The 15450-nt window shown below is 43.3% G+C and overlaps 1 protein-coding gene and 1 long non-coding RNA gene across 2 annotated transcripts in view; one reads left to right on the top strand and one right to left on the bottom strand.

Moving 5' to 3' along the window:
- Positions 1 to 12120, bottom strand: part of map3k22 (mitogen-activated protein kinase kinase kinase 22) — a 45713-nt gene extending 33593 nt beyond the window's left edge. The window contains exon 1 of the mRNA XM_086101927.1: positions 11750 to 12120. The gene's annotated coding sequence lies outside the window, so the exon portion shown is untranslated. The remainder of the gene's footprint in view (positions 1 to 11749) is intronic.
- A 1130-nt stretch (positions 12121 to 13250) lies between these two features.
- The window catches only part of LOC147187226 (uncharacterized), a 73867-nt gene continuing 71667 nt past the window's right edge, over positions 13251 to 15450 (top strand). Inside the window, exons 1-2 of the long non-coding RNA XR_015098929.1 lie at positions 13251 to 13358; positions 14597 to 14661. This is a non-coding gene — a long non-coding RNA (uncharacterized LOC147187226). The remainder of the gene's footprint in view (positions 13359 to 14596; positions 14662 to 15450) is intronic.

Below are 15450 nucleotides of genomic sequence, written 5' to 3'. Positions count from 1 at the left end.
TTCCAACGGTTTTTGTTGTTGTTGTTGTTGTTTTGTTTTATGAGAACAACTCCTATTCCACTTCCCACTGTTTATGAAGAGAGCGAGGCTCGCAGTGGCCGAAAACCGTGCATCTGTTGCTATTGGTTGTGGCAAGATACAGCTGTGATGTGGGAAATGGTTGCAACTTCTTGAAACTTGAAAGCATACAATCAGGAAAGAGTTATTATTTAGAGCAGGGTTTTAAAATGGTACCGTGACTGCTGTAAAAAATCTCTCAACCCCATGAAGACAGACTTTAGATCTCGATCAAGAGTTGCGTGTCAGTACTTTTGCCATGTGATAAAGCGCAACAATGCCAAGAAGCGAGAAAGTGGCATCTCCATGACAAGCAGTTCTGAAGCATTGAGGAGTAAAATATAGACTCGTGCGCGTCCACAGACAGGCCAGACAGATATATTGGCTGGTGTAATTATCCACAGAGAGCATGCAGCGAGACTAATAGCCACCCTCCGCCAGATTGTCTGACTCTTTTTCCACCAAAGTGTGTTTTTAATGTCCCCGGCGTGCGTGTGCTTGAACGTCGTGTACTTGTGTGTGTGGAAACAACCAAGAAAAATAAATACATAAATAAATAAATAAAGAGTGAAGGGCCGTATGGGAGTGCAAAACATTTGCAACTGGAGTGCAGACCTCCACCAAGGCCGAATAATCAGGGCAGATTGGACTTTAATTAGCCATTAGCTTAGCGGCTCATGTAATATTGCAATCCTCAACTGAACTCAACTGTATTGTTCGGGCACTTTAAACCAACCGCCGCTGTATACAAAGTGCTGTGCAAAAATAATTCATACAACAACAAACAATAAATTAAGAGCAAAGACAGTTGAATAATAATCAGAGAGTGTGTGCGCAAATGTAAATAAGAGACAGAAGGATAAATATAAGAGCACCGTGCAACAGATGGTTGTAAGATTATGAATTTGGCTAAAAACCAAATGAGGAAAAATGTTGATTTTTACACAGAAGGATTTGTCAAAGTACACAATACAGTGTACTCTTTTTGAACAAGAGCTCTTGTGGGCAACAGGGTAACCTCGTGGCTCGCAGGTTTGCCTTGTAGTTCGACAATCATGGTTTGAATCTTAGCTCTGTCCTTTGGTGGAGTTTGGATGTTACTTTGTATGACAGTATCGATGCCAACAGTACTTGGTACTCTGAAAATGCACCGATACTATCCACTACTACTTTGAGGACAGGAATGACAACACTGTTAGCCTACTGCAAATTAGGCTCTGCAGACTGGACGGACTTCTCTTAGTCGGTATGAGCAGACGCTCAAATGTCAGTAATCCTACTCAGTCTGAAACAACAATTCTCCTATCGTTTTCGTTGAAGACATTCAAAAGCAACACAAAAGTAGTTATGTGTAGAAAGTCAGAAGACAGTGCTATTGTGGGATAACTACACTGGTGCCTCGAGATGAGTTGAATTCGTTCCGCGACCACGTTAGTACAGTGAAATTCCTCTTCAACGAAATCATGTTTGCAGCAAGAAATTTTTCACAACAGGGGGGTTTTCACTGTAGCAAATTTGATCTCAGATTTAAACACACACACACACACCCAAACGTATGTGTACTCTTTATTTTTATTCCAATAGTGCATGAGTATGAGCATACACTTATTTGACACTTCATATAGTCAGTGTAGAAAGAAAAAAAAAGGGAAAGAAATTGCGAAATTTACGATCAGCATTCACTTTCACTTACATCAGGGGTGTCCAAAGTCGGTCCTCAAGGGCCGCTGTCCTGCCCGTTTTCCAGCTCTCCCAAGAGCAAAACACCTGATTCAAATAATCAGGAACGTTCTAATGCTGCTTCAGAGCGGGCTGATGAGCTGATCATCTGAATCAGGTGTGTTGCAGCCCGGAGAGCTGGAAAATAGACAGGACAGTGGCCCTCCAGGCCCGGAGCTGGACATGCCTGACTTACATCGATTTCGTGGATAATGTCTTATTTTGCCTCCTCCGTCTTTCATTTTGATCACTTTTACCCTCTCTTCCAGCGTCAGAGCTCTTCTTGTCTTAACTGCTTGACATCCAAAGATAATAATAATAATAATAATAGATTTTATTTATAAGCGCCTTTCAAGACACCCAAGGACACTTTACAATAACAAAAAACACAAAACAATACGGGTTGAGCAGCGGCAGATCCGTTTTGTAGCCATTTTAGCAATGCAACATTCTTGCTGTGTCTGAAACGAACAATAACAAATACTTCCTGGACTACTGCGCAGGTGTAAACAAGTGTGGTGGTTGCTGTTGCCATTTCCGAGCGAAGCGGTAGAGGTCGCTGCTGGATTAGACTTTGTTGTTGTGAATCTCGTCGCGAGGCAAGAACAGAGAAAAAGATTTCGTACAATGCAACAGGGTTTTTTTTTTGTTGTTGTATGAGGGGGCAGGAGAGTGGGAATGGTGTTAATGCATGAAGATTTTTTCACACTAGGGGGTATTTTCACCCATGCAGGTTTCGTTGTAGAGGGGTTTCACTGTAACTGAAAACACTTCAAACACGCATTTCAAATCATTCTTCACCAGAAAAATGAATGTAAATGCCAATGATCTGTTCCAGGCAACCCACCACCCCCAATTTTTATTTTGTTTATTTTCTTAATAAGGAAAAAGAGCACTCTAGATCATTGTACTTTCTGAAAACATTGCACAATAACACAATTAACATAATTTCCGGACTATAAGCCACTACTTCTGTCACACGCTTTCAACCTTGCGGCTTATTTTATGGTGAGGCCTATTTAACGATTTTTCCAACGGCCGCCAGTGAGCGCTCGAGCAGAAAAGGTAACAGTGAGACGCTATCATGTGTCACAGTGAAAACAACAAGCCAGGAGAGGTCACACTTCTCCTGTGTTTTGAGCTGGATTGCAATCCGAAAGATTGAACACAGAAAATGTACAGCATTAGTAAAATAAAAGACTGAGATATGTCAAACGGGACTAACAAATAGAAATGTTGACAAAAATAGACAACAGTCGTGGCTTGTGAGCACTTTGCCGCATGTTTTATGTGCCTGAAACACGTGGAAAACAACTAATCTCCCTTGCATCCCGGCTGTTCACACGAGCCACCGTGTGACGCCGTTCAAACTCCCAAATGATGATATTTTACTCTTCATATCAGTCGGACGACACTGCCGATCGTGGATACATCAGGTCTGAACAAGGACAGCTCAGCGTTCGTCTGCCTTCATTTCATGGTCCAAGTCTCACGAGATTTCTCACGATATTGTCCAACACTCCTTTTAAAGTGACAGTGCTCCATTTATTAAACGATCCAGCATTCATTACAAGAGTCATAGTATTGTTCACCCGGTTACATATGCCAAAAGAAAACCTCCCGAATGACATTGTCGTGAAAGTTGACAAGAAAGCGTGGATGGTAGAAAGTCTAATGATGGAATGGTTGACCGAGTATGACGGCAAGCGAGGATTTTTTTCATTTTAAAACAAAGCATGACTCGACAGGGAACGGTGCATTTCATTTGATTGATTTATTTTTTAAACCGGCCGTGTGAGTGCTGTTTTACTGCCGTAGTGAAAGAAAAGTTAACGGATGTTATTCAACGTTGAAATCTCTTTCTGTGTACTGTCTTTCTTTGCAAATATCTCATGTTACAATACGGGCACCTGCGGCTTATATACAGGTGCGGCTTGTGTGTGTACAAAATGGCTTTCCCTTTAGAAATGGAGTGGGTGCGGCTTCTAGTCGGTGCGCCTTATAGAGCGGAAAATACGGTAATTATGACTGGGTTAGCAGGGAATAACTGATAGAATATGGTGTGTTCCGACTTCGGGTTGCAACTACGTTGTGAACTGAGGACACCCTCGTACCAACTTTCAAATCACTCAACGTATCAAAACCCGAAGAAAGAGCAAAATATGCAAGTAGTTTGAAACAAGACGTCCATTACGTTTCTCATCCCAAACCTGTATTGTTCCGGAAATATTGTTTCTTCTCCGGCATTGTCTACTTTGCATTCCATCAGATTGCTCCAATTGTAAAATGCTCAGGCCCGTCATTGAGCAACTTTGGCGGTTCACACAGAGGGTCCGTGGTTTGATGTACGGCATTTGTTTGAGCGTCTTGAATCGAGGACCCACTTCCGCTCCCTGTAAATGTAGCACACTACTATTTGTAGGTTCGACAACACTGTCCATGTTTGAACACCTTGATAAACAGCGTCAACGCTGATTTCCGACCACACATGAAAGAGGAGAACAGGTGGTCTAGGAACACCGCATGGGATGGTCTGTTAATGCCCAAGTCGTACATGTCCGGCGCCAGCGAGTTACCAGAAGGCCCATCTGTTTCTTCACCACCCACTGATCACTATCCCAGCACTGAGGCTTGCTTCTTGGGCGAACGCCGTTCGCTCTCAAGGTGGAGGGTTCTCCGGCTTGGGGTCGGCCTCTGTACTCGAAATGATTCATGAGGTGCTACCTGTGGCGCGATTTCAACATATGAAGAGGAGCTAGCGACTTTGATGTCGGACAAAGCCCAAAAGCCTCCCACTGCAGTGGTATTTTTAAGACTCTTGATTAAAGGGAAGTCACAGCCCATCCACACGAACGTCTTTCGGCTCCGTTGCGTCACTATCCAAACAGGGGAACTCCCTTCTCTCTCTCTCTCTCTCTCTCTTTCTCTCTCTCTCTCTCTCTCTGGAGACTTGAGAGTTGAAAGGTTTGCTCTGCAGCTGCTCTGCGGTGTGAAAGGAGTGATCTCACGTGTGACATCATCCTCATGGAGTCCCAAAGAAATCAGAACGACTTTGGACGAATATGTGGGGATGCCGCTAATATATGCACTGACTGACGCAAAAGATATGGTATGCCCCTGGTTATTCTTTTGGTTATTCCGCTTGAACCTAAAATGCACGAAAATCTTTCCAGGTGAACTTCATTTGATATTCTCTAATTTTGTTCTACTACTACTACTACTCCAACTGTTCAATGGTCCAGTTCTTTACGCAGAGCTTTTCTAACAAGGAAATGAATGAAAAACTCATGTTTTTTTAAAATGCTTTTCTGTGACCCCTCCAGTCTCTGTATCTCCACAGCAATCTGCTGAAGACACTCGAAGCTCAGTGGTCACTTTCCTTTCAGGACATCCTGTTTGACGCTTAGCAAGGCTAGGCAGTGAAGGTACTGCCAGATCAATTGTTCGGTGCGGTGTTGGTCTCATGATGCCAAAATCTGAAGAGCATGACGGATATGATTGTTTCAACACCAATTCTAACTGAACCGGGAAACGTTTTGCTTGATTCGTGAGGATAATTCTAGTTTTGATTTGTCTGCTGGAGTGTTCGCATGATGACCCAATCTGCTACACCACGTTAAAAAAAGGATACAATTCAAATGAAAGCTTCGAGGAGCGTTGAAGAGGACCTCGGTAGACTTTTTGATGGTGCGACCTCGAAAAAAATAACTTTGTCACTATGCACCACCCACATCACATTGCATGGCATAAAAAAAAAACAGATTTGGTTCATTTTTTTTTTTCATGAGGACAAAAGGTACCAATGCAAACTGCATTTTCTTCCATTTTTCAAAGACAAAATAGTCATCTATGCCTACCTTTTTTAACTCATTCAGTACCAGCCAATTCCAGACCAAGTCTGAAAAGACGTTTAAAAACGTCTTTGGGAGTGAATGAGTTAATTATCGTGAGCGCTGCTTTTCCGCACCGAACGTACCGAGACTCTCTTCCCCGAAAAGCCACGAAGGGTTCTCCATCATAATTCTGCCTGTGCCATTTTGAAAGACTGGAAGTGCCTTCGACAGCTTTCACAATAATCCTCAACTGGGAGTTCTACAAAGAGCAGCAAGGTTTTGCGTAATCCTGCTGATGGAAAAGAGTGCAGACTTCTGCCAAAAAACATCCCCCAACGCTTTCAGGATTTTCCACAGCAAGTTTGTTTTGGCCCACCGCGTTGCAGCAAAATTTGGCAGCAGAACTCGGGTTCATCTGATGCGGGACCAGAAAATTAAAAGAAATGGGACCATCCATTTGTAATGATACAAGCCTCCGCATAGTCAGGTGAAAAACTGCCCCTGACCGTGAGGTTGACAACAGTCGCACAAACAAACAAGTCAACAGGGAACTGCGATCATCAATCAGATGGCTGGAGGGGTTCCTGCAGGCGATGATGCACTCATCATGAGTTGAAACAGAGTGGCTGTATCTAGTCCTTAAAAGGAAAATCTGTACAGCAAATGAATTATGCACTAGGGCTGGTTGCATCTGTCTTATTGAGCAACAATTGGATTGAATGTATGCCAACGTACGCAAAGAACTGTTATTATTCAAGAGAGTGCATGATAAGCCGCTTGTGACTCTCCCTCGCCGTCAGAACAAATGCAAAATGGGCAGAGTACATTGAAAGTCCAAAACTGGAAGAATCCACCGACAAATACCTGTGGGTGGTACCTCTACTTACGAACATCTCTTCATACGAAATTTCCAAGTTATGAAATGTCTCAACAGGAAAAAACTGCCTCGTGTGACAAAAGAAATTTCAAGATACAAAAGGTCAAATTACAGTACGGGCTGCTAGTCGCAGCTTCGAGTTTCCTGAACGCGACATACTTAGAGCGGCTCTGCCATTGGCTATTACCGAGCATCTTCCTGGCATCCCATTGGCTAAGAGGGACCTCTACGGGACCTCTACCGTTTGTGTCTGTGTAGAGATAGATAGTGAGGTGTTTGTGCAGCGTCATTGTCATTCGGGTTGAGTGAACGCTGGCGCGTTTTGGCTGCCGCTGCTCAACCCGTATTGTTTTGTGTTTTTTGTTATTGTAAAGTGTCCTTGGGTGTCTTGAAAGGCGCTTATAAATAAAATCTATTATTATTATTATTATTATTCGCTACTCGGGCCATGAGGCGTTCCGATAGTTTTACGTAAATGTGAATCTCGCAGGAAAAAAATGTCACCAGTCGGAGCGATCGCTCACGATGCTGATGTTTGCCTTGGACATTTTCGAAGGATTGTTAAAAGCCGACAAAAGCAAACGTCCTTGGATCAGTTCTCGACAAAACGCCAGGCGAAAACCATTTCTGAGAGAGAACGTGAACTAAAGAGGGCAAAAAACGACAAGGACGCAGTTCAAAGTGAAATCACGATCATTTTCATTCTTGACTCTATTCTTTGTTTTTTACATTATGCACAACTCTCGTTTTTTGTGCAATAATCGAATTCTAAAGTGTATTTGTTACATATTTTGATGCATTTTTATTCTTTATCAAACATTTATGTCAGAATTTTGGGGGGCTTGGAACGGATTAGAGCATTTACATGCAAAACGCGTCTCTACTTACAAAATGTTCTCGTTAAGAAATTTCTTCCAGAGCCGATTAATTTCGTAAGTAGAGGTACCACTATAATTCACCAAATCAAACTGCGGTGCGGCTGGCTGGAAATGTCGCAGAAATCCGCCTCTTCAAGATATACTGCCTTTGAGTCATCAAACCAAGAAACGAGGAAAGGGCCTAAATACAGTGCGGAGAATATTTGAGAACATTTTCATCCCATTTAGGCCCTCCATGGACAGTGCTCTCACGGAAATAATCAAGGAAACATGCTTTTCTAATTGCAGGATATGAGGGGGAAAAAAACCTGCCACCAAAATGAGGTCTTCTTGCGGACACGAGCGAGACGTGGTGGGACGTTAAATGCGGTCTCCAAAATAAAATCCATCAACAGCGCATGAAGTCACCGAGGGGACAGCGGCCACAACCCCCCCGGCGGACGAGGAGTTGCGCCATGGGCCGGGAAGCGGAGGAGTGATTATTTAGCGAGACATTTCGGTGACCGGCTCCTTGTAGAAAAACAAAAGGTCAGTGGCGGCGGTGTCCTGTCCGTTCATCCGCCGAGCGACAGCCAAGACTGTGCTGCGCTGTGGTCGCCCTGCATGAGTCACCAGCTGGCGAGTTCTGGGAAGGGAGGCGCACGAGGCCTGGCGGTGTGCGGACGAGAGAATGTCACCCTGCAGGAGGCCTCGTCAGACACAATCTCAACTCTCCGCTGCATGTCTCCTGGAAACTTAGAGCTGTACCTTTGGTTTTAGGCCAAAACGAGTGGAATTCAAGCTGGCAGAAGTTTGCCCCAAATGGCTGCAGACTTCCTGTTCAATTCCAAGCGAGGACTTTTTAAAAAAAAATTTTTATGTGTCCTGTCTTGATTGATTTGGTGTTGACTTTGGTTGTTCACTGGGCCCTGGACAAAAAAATAAAATGATTGGCCCGTGCTCAAAAGACCAGTTTATTCAATAATCTAACACGTGAACAGTAAAAATACAACTTCCTTGGAAGAGGTGAAAAGTCAGTAGACGATAAGGTGACAAATTCGAACGACGCCATTTTGGCAGGGCGCTTAATACCATAATAGTTGGTGAGGCGACAGAAAAGAAAAAGATCCTCCTCTGACAAAGTGACGGCTCTATCTCTGCCATTATCGCCGGCCGCACAACGCGACCTAAAAATAGCAGATTCTCTCGCAGGGTCCACAGCGTCGCAGCCGCTCGGATCGGGGAGAGGAGTTTTCTCACCCCGAGAGGAACCTCGAGTTAAGCCGTCGTCTCCGTTATATGCTGACACACTATTGCAAGCGCGTTCATTCATTCGTGGCAAGACAGAATGTCAAACAGCTGTGGTACAGCAACAGGGGAGAGAGAGAGAGAGAGAGAGAGTTTATGTTTTCCGCCATCAAGCAATTTGGGGCTTTGGGCTCTCGGTACTCAAAGAGTTTTCCATTTCAACAAAAGAGCACTGAAAAACAGCCCTTACAACGCGTTAAAGATTTGTAAAGAGCCCATCTCATTTCTTTGTTTGTTAAGCTCCAGCCTGCTTTGGTCAACGAAAGATGCTGGTGTCAAAAGATCGAATGGGTGCCATCTCTGGAACGGGCATAGAAACATACTTCCTTATTCAAGATAGAGCATCATATGCTACTTGGGAACATGGAAGAAAAAAAGAAGAGCTGCAGTCGCATCTCATTATCTGATAACTGCAGATGGTAAAAACGAAGGTCAATGTTCACTGTCGATTCACTGATTTAAGAAGTTCAAAAAAACCTGCAGGAAAATGAAAGCTCCAGATTAGAATCACATTCACCGGAATGAATGCGCGAAATAAGTCAAACATGATCGGTTTTATTTTTGTGAGAAATGCTTGCAAGTGTTTCCCCCCCAAAAAAATCAAACACGCCCCGTGCGAGACCTGTCCAACGTTGGCGTGCAAGCGTGTGTTGTCTATCCAGCCGTCCTTGCGGCAGACAGCATTGTCTTCACGCTCAAACAAGCCATTGCGGACAAAGCTCAATCGGGACAACTTCCTCTTCGGGGGTTTGGGCAGAGGCAGGGAGGCCGGTGGGGGGGGGGGGGGGGCACAACCCCTGAACTCTCACAGATAACGACGGGCAAACTCGGCTGGCCCCTGAAAGCATTCAGACGCCATCGGGCTCAAGTCAAACACCGGCCTGAGCATTCGTGTTTCCTGTCTCGGTACGTCACAACAACGCTGTCGTCCCGCATTGTGCAAATGCGCCACAGTCTAAAGGGCCTAGTCCATGAGGCGAGGTAGCGTGAAAGCATCCCACCCACAAAGCAAACTTGTTTCAGCCTTGTAGTGTAACCATGCCACGTCTAAAGCGGGGCCTCTCGATGCAACTTGCAGGTCCCTGTGAGTCACCGTAACCACCGTAACCAACAAAGCGTCTGACAAGTGGCCTGCTTTCTGCAGATCTATGACGGCAGGACTCCATTTTTGGAAAATTTACTTTTCAACGGAGTTCTCTTATGGCACTAACTTTTTTTTCTCCTCCATACACTGCAAGAGGAAGCAAACACTAGGAAAACAAATGACAAAAACAACTGGGATTAGCTTGTCAGTATGCTTTCAAGAAAAACAAAACATATGAATCAATATTTCAATTTTTTTGTACAATATGGTTTGTCTCTGTGTGATTTGTCCATTTCACAATATCTGCAATCCGGGACCAGCTGTGCTCGTCTTTCATCTGAAAACCTGTAAAGCGTAACAGTATTGACGTTTGACTTTAACCCTCATTGAAACATAAAGCATAAAGTGACCATTGGCTGTGATCGTAGTAATTCTTGAATGACGTGACACCGTTAGCATACATCTCCATCAAATGACAGCATCGAGGAGCAATTACCTCATTAACCCCAAAAAATTTCTACCTCCTCCCGCCTTGTTCCTCTGTCAATTTCCTCCATCCTGGATGGAATTTCTGGTGGTACAGTGAAACTCCTCTACAACGAAACCTACATGGGCGAAAATACCCCCTAGTGTGAAAAAAATCTTCATGCATTAACACCATTACCACTTTCCTGCCCCCCATACAACGAAAAAAACAACCCTGTTGCGTTGTACGAAACCTTTTTCTCTGCTCTTGCCTCGCGACGAGATTCACTACAACAAAGTCTAATCCAACGGCGACCTCTACTGCTTCGTTCGGAAACGGCAACAGCAACCACCACACTGGTTTACACGTGCGCAGTAGTCCAGGAAGTATTTGTTATTGTTAGTTTCAGATGCAGCAAGAACATTGCATTGCTAAAATGGCTACAAAACGGACCTTTGGATGTCAAGCAGCTAACACAAGAAGAGCTCTGACGCTGAAAGAGAGGGTAAAAGTGATCAAAATGAAAGACGGAGGAAGCAAAATAAAAGACATTATCCAAGAAATTGATGTAAGTGAAAGTGAATGCTGATCAGAATCAGAATCAGAATCATCTTTATTGGCCAAGTATGTAGAACACACAAGGAATTTGTCTCCGGTATTACACGCTGCATTCGTATCATCATAAACAAGGACATGACAAATAAGTATGGAAAAATTAAGTATGGAAGAACATTTCGTAATGTAAGTGAACCATGATCGTAAATCTCGCATTTTCTTTCCCTTTTTTTCTTTCTACGCTGACTATATGAAGTGTCAAATAAGTGTAAGTGCACTATTGGAATAAAAATAAAGAGTACACATACGTTTGTGTGTGCGTGTACACATACGTTTGTGTGTGTGTGCACGTGTTTACATCTGAGATCAAATTTGCTTCAGTGAAAAACCCCCTGTTTTGAAAAATTTGTTGCTGCAAACATGATTTCGTTGTAGAGGAGTTTCACTGTAACTGCTCGTCTGTAAATAGAAGAGCTAAGACCGAGTAAGTTGCAATTCTTCCAATGAGATGATCCAGATAAATGTTTATCGATATATTTTTTAATACAGTTACAATGTTTTGTAAGAAATGAATTCATAATCTAGCTCGCTTTTTCTTCTTCGCTCACAATTTTTATTTTTTTTGGGGGGGGGGGGTGAAGCACACTCTTTAGCATCATTTGTGGGAAAGAGTGGTACTACAAGACTGGAACAACCATTGTCCGTCAATTAGCATTACACATGTCCAAATTTACGTATGTGTATTTATAAGTAACTTTTTAACTTTTTAACTAAAGTTTTCTGAATCTGAATCTGAAACGAAGGTGCACAGAAGCTAAACGGCCGCGTAGAAGGATGACTGACAGTCATATGTCAACAACGCAGTAGATGGCCACTTGACTATCTCATTTGGTTGAAAAGTAAAATCCAAGGAAGAGAAAGTTGCACCACTGTCTGAAAAGCCGTCGAGTTGTCATGGCAGCAAGTTTACTGCATTAAGTGTGCATTTCTTACCTTGTTACCTCAGCGTCTCCATGTCACGAACGGATCTTGCGGGACGAGTGGAGACGAAGGGGGAAGTTATCCCAAATAAAAGAAAATATATATTTTTTTAAACCCCCGACAGAAAGACACTCAACTGATGCTGACCAAATGTTCAACCCCCCTTCCTCCCCCCCACCAAAAAAAGGACAGTGGGCTGGTATCCGGAAACCGAGGTGCTGGAATGCCAAACGAAGGCTTTCATCCACTTGAAACATCCAGAGCCGAGGATTCGTAGTTTCCAGGACCGGTAATGTTGATGTTTCTCCGGGGAAAACTTTCTCCCACCGTCGCGCTAACCCCCGTAAAGACTGCACAAGCATAAGCCAGAGCGGCGGTGGCGACGGAGGAGGGGACGCGCTTCTGACGTAAGACGTTGCGTCACCACCAGGAAGTGGTGACGCTTTTTGTTGGCGCGTTTCCAAGCGAGCCCCGGAGAAAAGTGGCCGACGACGGCCACTGGCGTTCGAATACAAAACTACAACAACAACCAAAAAAAAAAGAACAATGGCAATCGATTCGAATTCTCATTACATTTTGGCCTTTACAAAAATGAAAGTCTCCCTGAAATTAAATAAATGAATATATCAAAAAATGTATCCTAGATTTGGGACTTGTCTAAACATCGCGAGACTGCAGGTCAATGACTTAAACCCACATGTTTATTATTATTTTTCTGTCAGTGATGCAACCACAAGTGGGTACCAAAAGTGGGTAAGGTGTGAGGATAAAGATTGAACAGGAAATTGACAAGGAAGGTCCAGTCGATATAAGAAGTCTTCACGCCCCTGTTCAAATGCAAGTTTTGTGAGAATTAAAAAAAAAAAAAAGAACAAGCAAAATTATTTATAAACTTTTTCCATCATTAATGTGACCTATAACCTTTACAACGTAATTGATTAGTTTTAATCTTTTGGGGACTAAAGAACTGGACGGTCGCACACGTGTGCACACCCTCTTATAACTTAGATGCGGATATGTTCAGAATTAACAAATCCCATTCAAAATCATGATAACTGGAAGTCAGCATACACCTGCCTCATCCTTCCACCTTGTCTAAATCCCTAGTACAAGCTAATTTAATTCAGAGTAAATTTTATTTGTTCTAGTAAGCTTTTCCTAACTTGTTTGTTTGTTTCATTCGTTTCTAGCTTTTCTCGATTTCCCTCCCAGTGAATCAAATTCCGCAATCAAATTGGTGGGGGTTTTTTTTTTTGGGGAGGCGGATGCTGCTGATCTGTGTTCCACATGACCCACCATCATGTTGTCATTTGTTGTAAAGACTAGAGGAATGGGGCGTAGGCCCGGAAAACGGCTTCCACCGGACGACATTTGATCCACCTCAGGGAGGTGTGATCCACCGACTGTGTGTGTGAGCAGGGCATGTCGGCGATAACGATGCGCTGATTGGCTCCTCTGAACTTAAGGTGTGCCCATACATAAACGTCACGCATTCAAAATGGATGCTTGTGTCCGGAAACAGACGCATGCGCGACGCCACAGTGTGCTCACAGCTTCGGCGCAGGAGAGCCGCACACAGACAATTAGACAAGACTTTTGAACAGCACAACACCGCAACATGGTAAATGAACATCCCGATGGCGTCCTCAAATAATATTTGCATGCCTCAGACATTGCACTCACCTTTAGTGGAAGAACAGCACTGCACATTCCTGTGCTCCCTTGTGTCAGTATTTAAAATGGTTCTTAACTCCTCTTCTGATATATTTTTCAGTGATTTCAGAGGGGATGTGAAAAGGGGAATTGTACAAATGAAAAGGATATTTTTGTTTTCATGTTTAGTAATTATTTTGGTAAAATGAGTATTTTGTTTTGTTTTTGTTAAATTAAGGGAGAAAAAGACAACTACCGTTTAACAAAGTTAAAGTAAAAATGCCTTATTTCCCTAAAAGCGCTATTTCTATTATTAAGCGGGCACAACTTAACAAAATAAAAGAGTTCCTGTGCCCCAACACAATACCTCTCATTATTTGCTGTGTACTGGCAAAGTGAATAATTGTTATTTTCACGCACCCCATTATTGGTTGGTTGTGAGGAGTGTTGATTTGTATAAGCTTGGCTTGACCATACTAAATGGGCATATCGCCCTGCTCCCCATGACCGCCGTGCATGGGACCGGACCTTGGTCTTATAAAAATTTTTTAAAAAGTGGACCGACAGCCTTTCTAGTTGAGGACCACTGCTGTACATTTTAGTGATGGGAATTCCGGCTCTTTTTAGAGAGCCGGTTCTTTTGGCTCGGCTCACTAAAAGGAGCCGGCTCTTTCGGCTCACAAATGGCTCCTCGGTTTTTCTTTTGTTGCTTAATTTTAAATTAATTTACTACCAAAATAATGCAAAATTATGTGTAAAATGAATTACTATTGTAAAAAAAACCATACAGTGTATCAAATATTTATTATTTATATGGCTCGATTTATATTCTTTTGGACATACTCAACATGGAGCGCTACAAAAAATAAATGACAAAGTAGAAGAACAAAGAGCCATCTCAAAACAAGGTCAGCAAAAAGTTCCAATCTGTGATTGTTGTATAGTGTATCGCAAGAAAATACATCGTTGCAGCGCCGGAGCAAACGTGTGCCGCGTGAACGAACACCCCTATGACATTGGTGGGGTTTCTTTTTTTGTCTCGTCTTCGTGGATGCGTTTTTAGGGTTTATAACTCCCTGTTTTGTTTTTTTACGTTGCATAGTCACACGCCGGTGAAATGTTTTCGATGATGGGAACGAGATGCTGATATATATATTTTTGTGTTCGTCGTCTTTTCACGGCATGTTCGCCAATCGTGACAACCAGAAGAGGGCGTTACAGACCAGCCCAAACTCCCACCGGCGGCGCCTGTGCAACATTCAGCAAGTGAGGTTAGTCCGGGCCAAGTTGAGGGCAGCGGTGAGAAACTGGGCTTCGGCCCAGTTCACTTCAACACTGACTACACCACAATGTGTGCGTGTGTGTAGTCGGTGTGAAATCGGTGTGCAGAAGCCAGGCAAATCTTCTCCTCGTTTGACCCGATGTTATTTCTTAGCAAAAGAGCTTGAATGCAACACTGGAGTTGAATGCGGGCTCGCGTGGCTGGGCATGAGTTAGCGCAATGACAACATGTATCGTGAAATCGCGCGCGCGCGTGAGCGATTCATGCTTCTCCTACTCGTGACGTGACTCGAATGTTTTGATGAGGGAAACAACGTGCCGTGTTTCCAACGCTGTGGCGCCGATGGAAATAAAAGTGATTTCAAGGCTTCTCGGTGAGGGCTGGGCAAAAATGGCCCCCTTTCTTTCCCCACTCGTATCCAATTTCTGATTTGTAATGGTTGGCTTTGTCCACTTTTGCTTACGCCAAAAAAAAAAAAAGGTTAATAACCTTTTTTAACTTTTGATAGGTTATCAAAAGTTTTAAACCACTTCAATGTTGACTTTTTTAAAAATTGAAAATCAGTCCACCGATTAACTTTTCATGGCACAAACTAAGGTCAGCGATTGATCCGCCAGAGGTTTAAAAAGAATGGGCAAGGTTAGCCACCACTAAAATATGATGTACATTTCTGACTTCCAAATAGGCAAGGTCACGCACTTTTGGAAGTTGAGCAAAAAAGTTTGGAACACTTTTCTGAAAAAGATCTCATTTCCCTCGCAGAAAGAATGCCACAAAT

The sequence above is a fragment of the Hippocampus guttulatus genome, chromosome 21 (assembly GCF_054856545.1).
Source record: "Hippocampus guttulatus isolate MCC_2025c chromosome 21, RoL_Hgut_1.0, whole genome shotgun sequence".
Lineage (NCBI taxonomy): Eukaryota > Metazoa > Chordata > Actinopteri > Syngnathiformes > Syngnathidae > Hippocampus > Hippocampus guttulatus.
The sequence above is the reverse complement of the archived record's forward strand: the minus strand, read 5'-3'. Positions and strand labels throughout refer to the sequence as shown.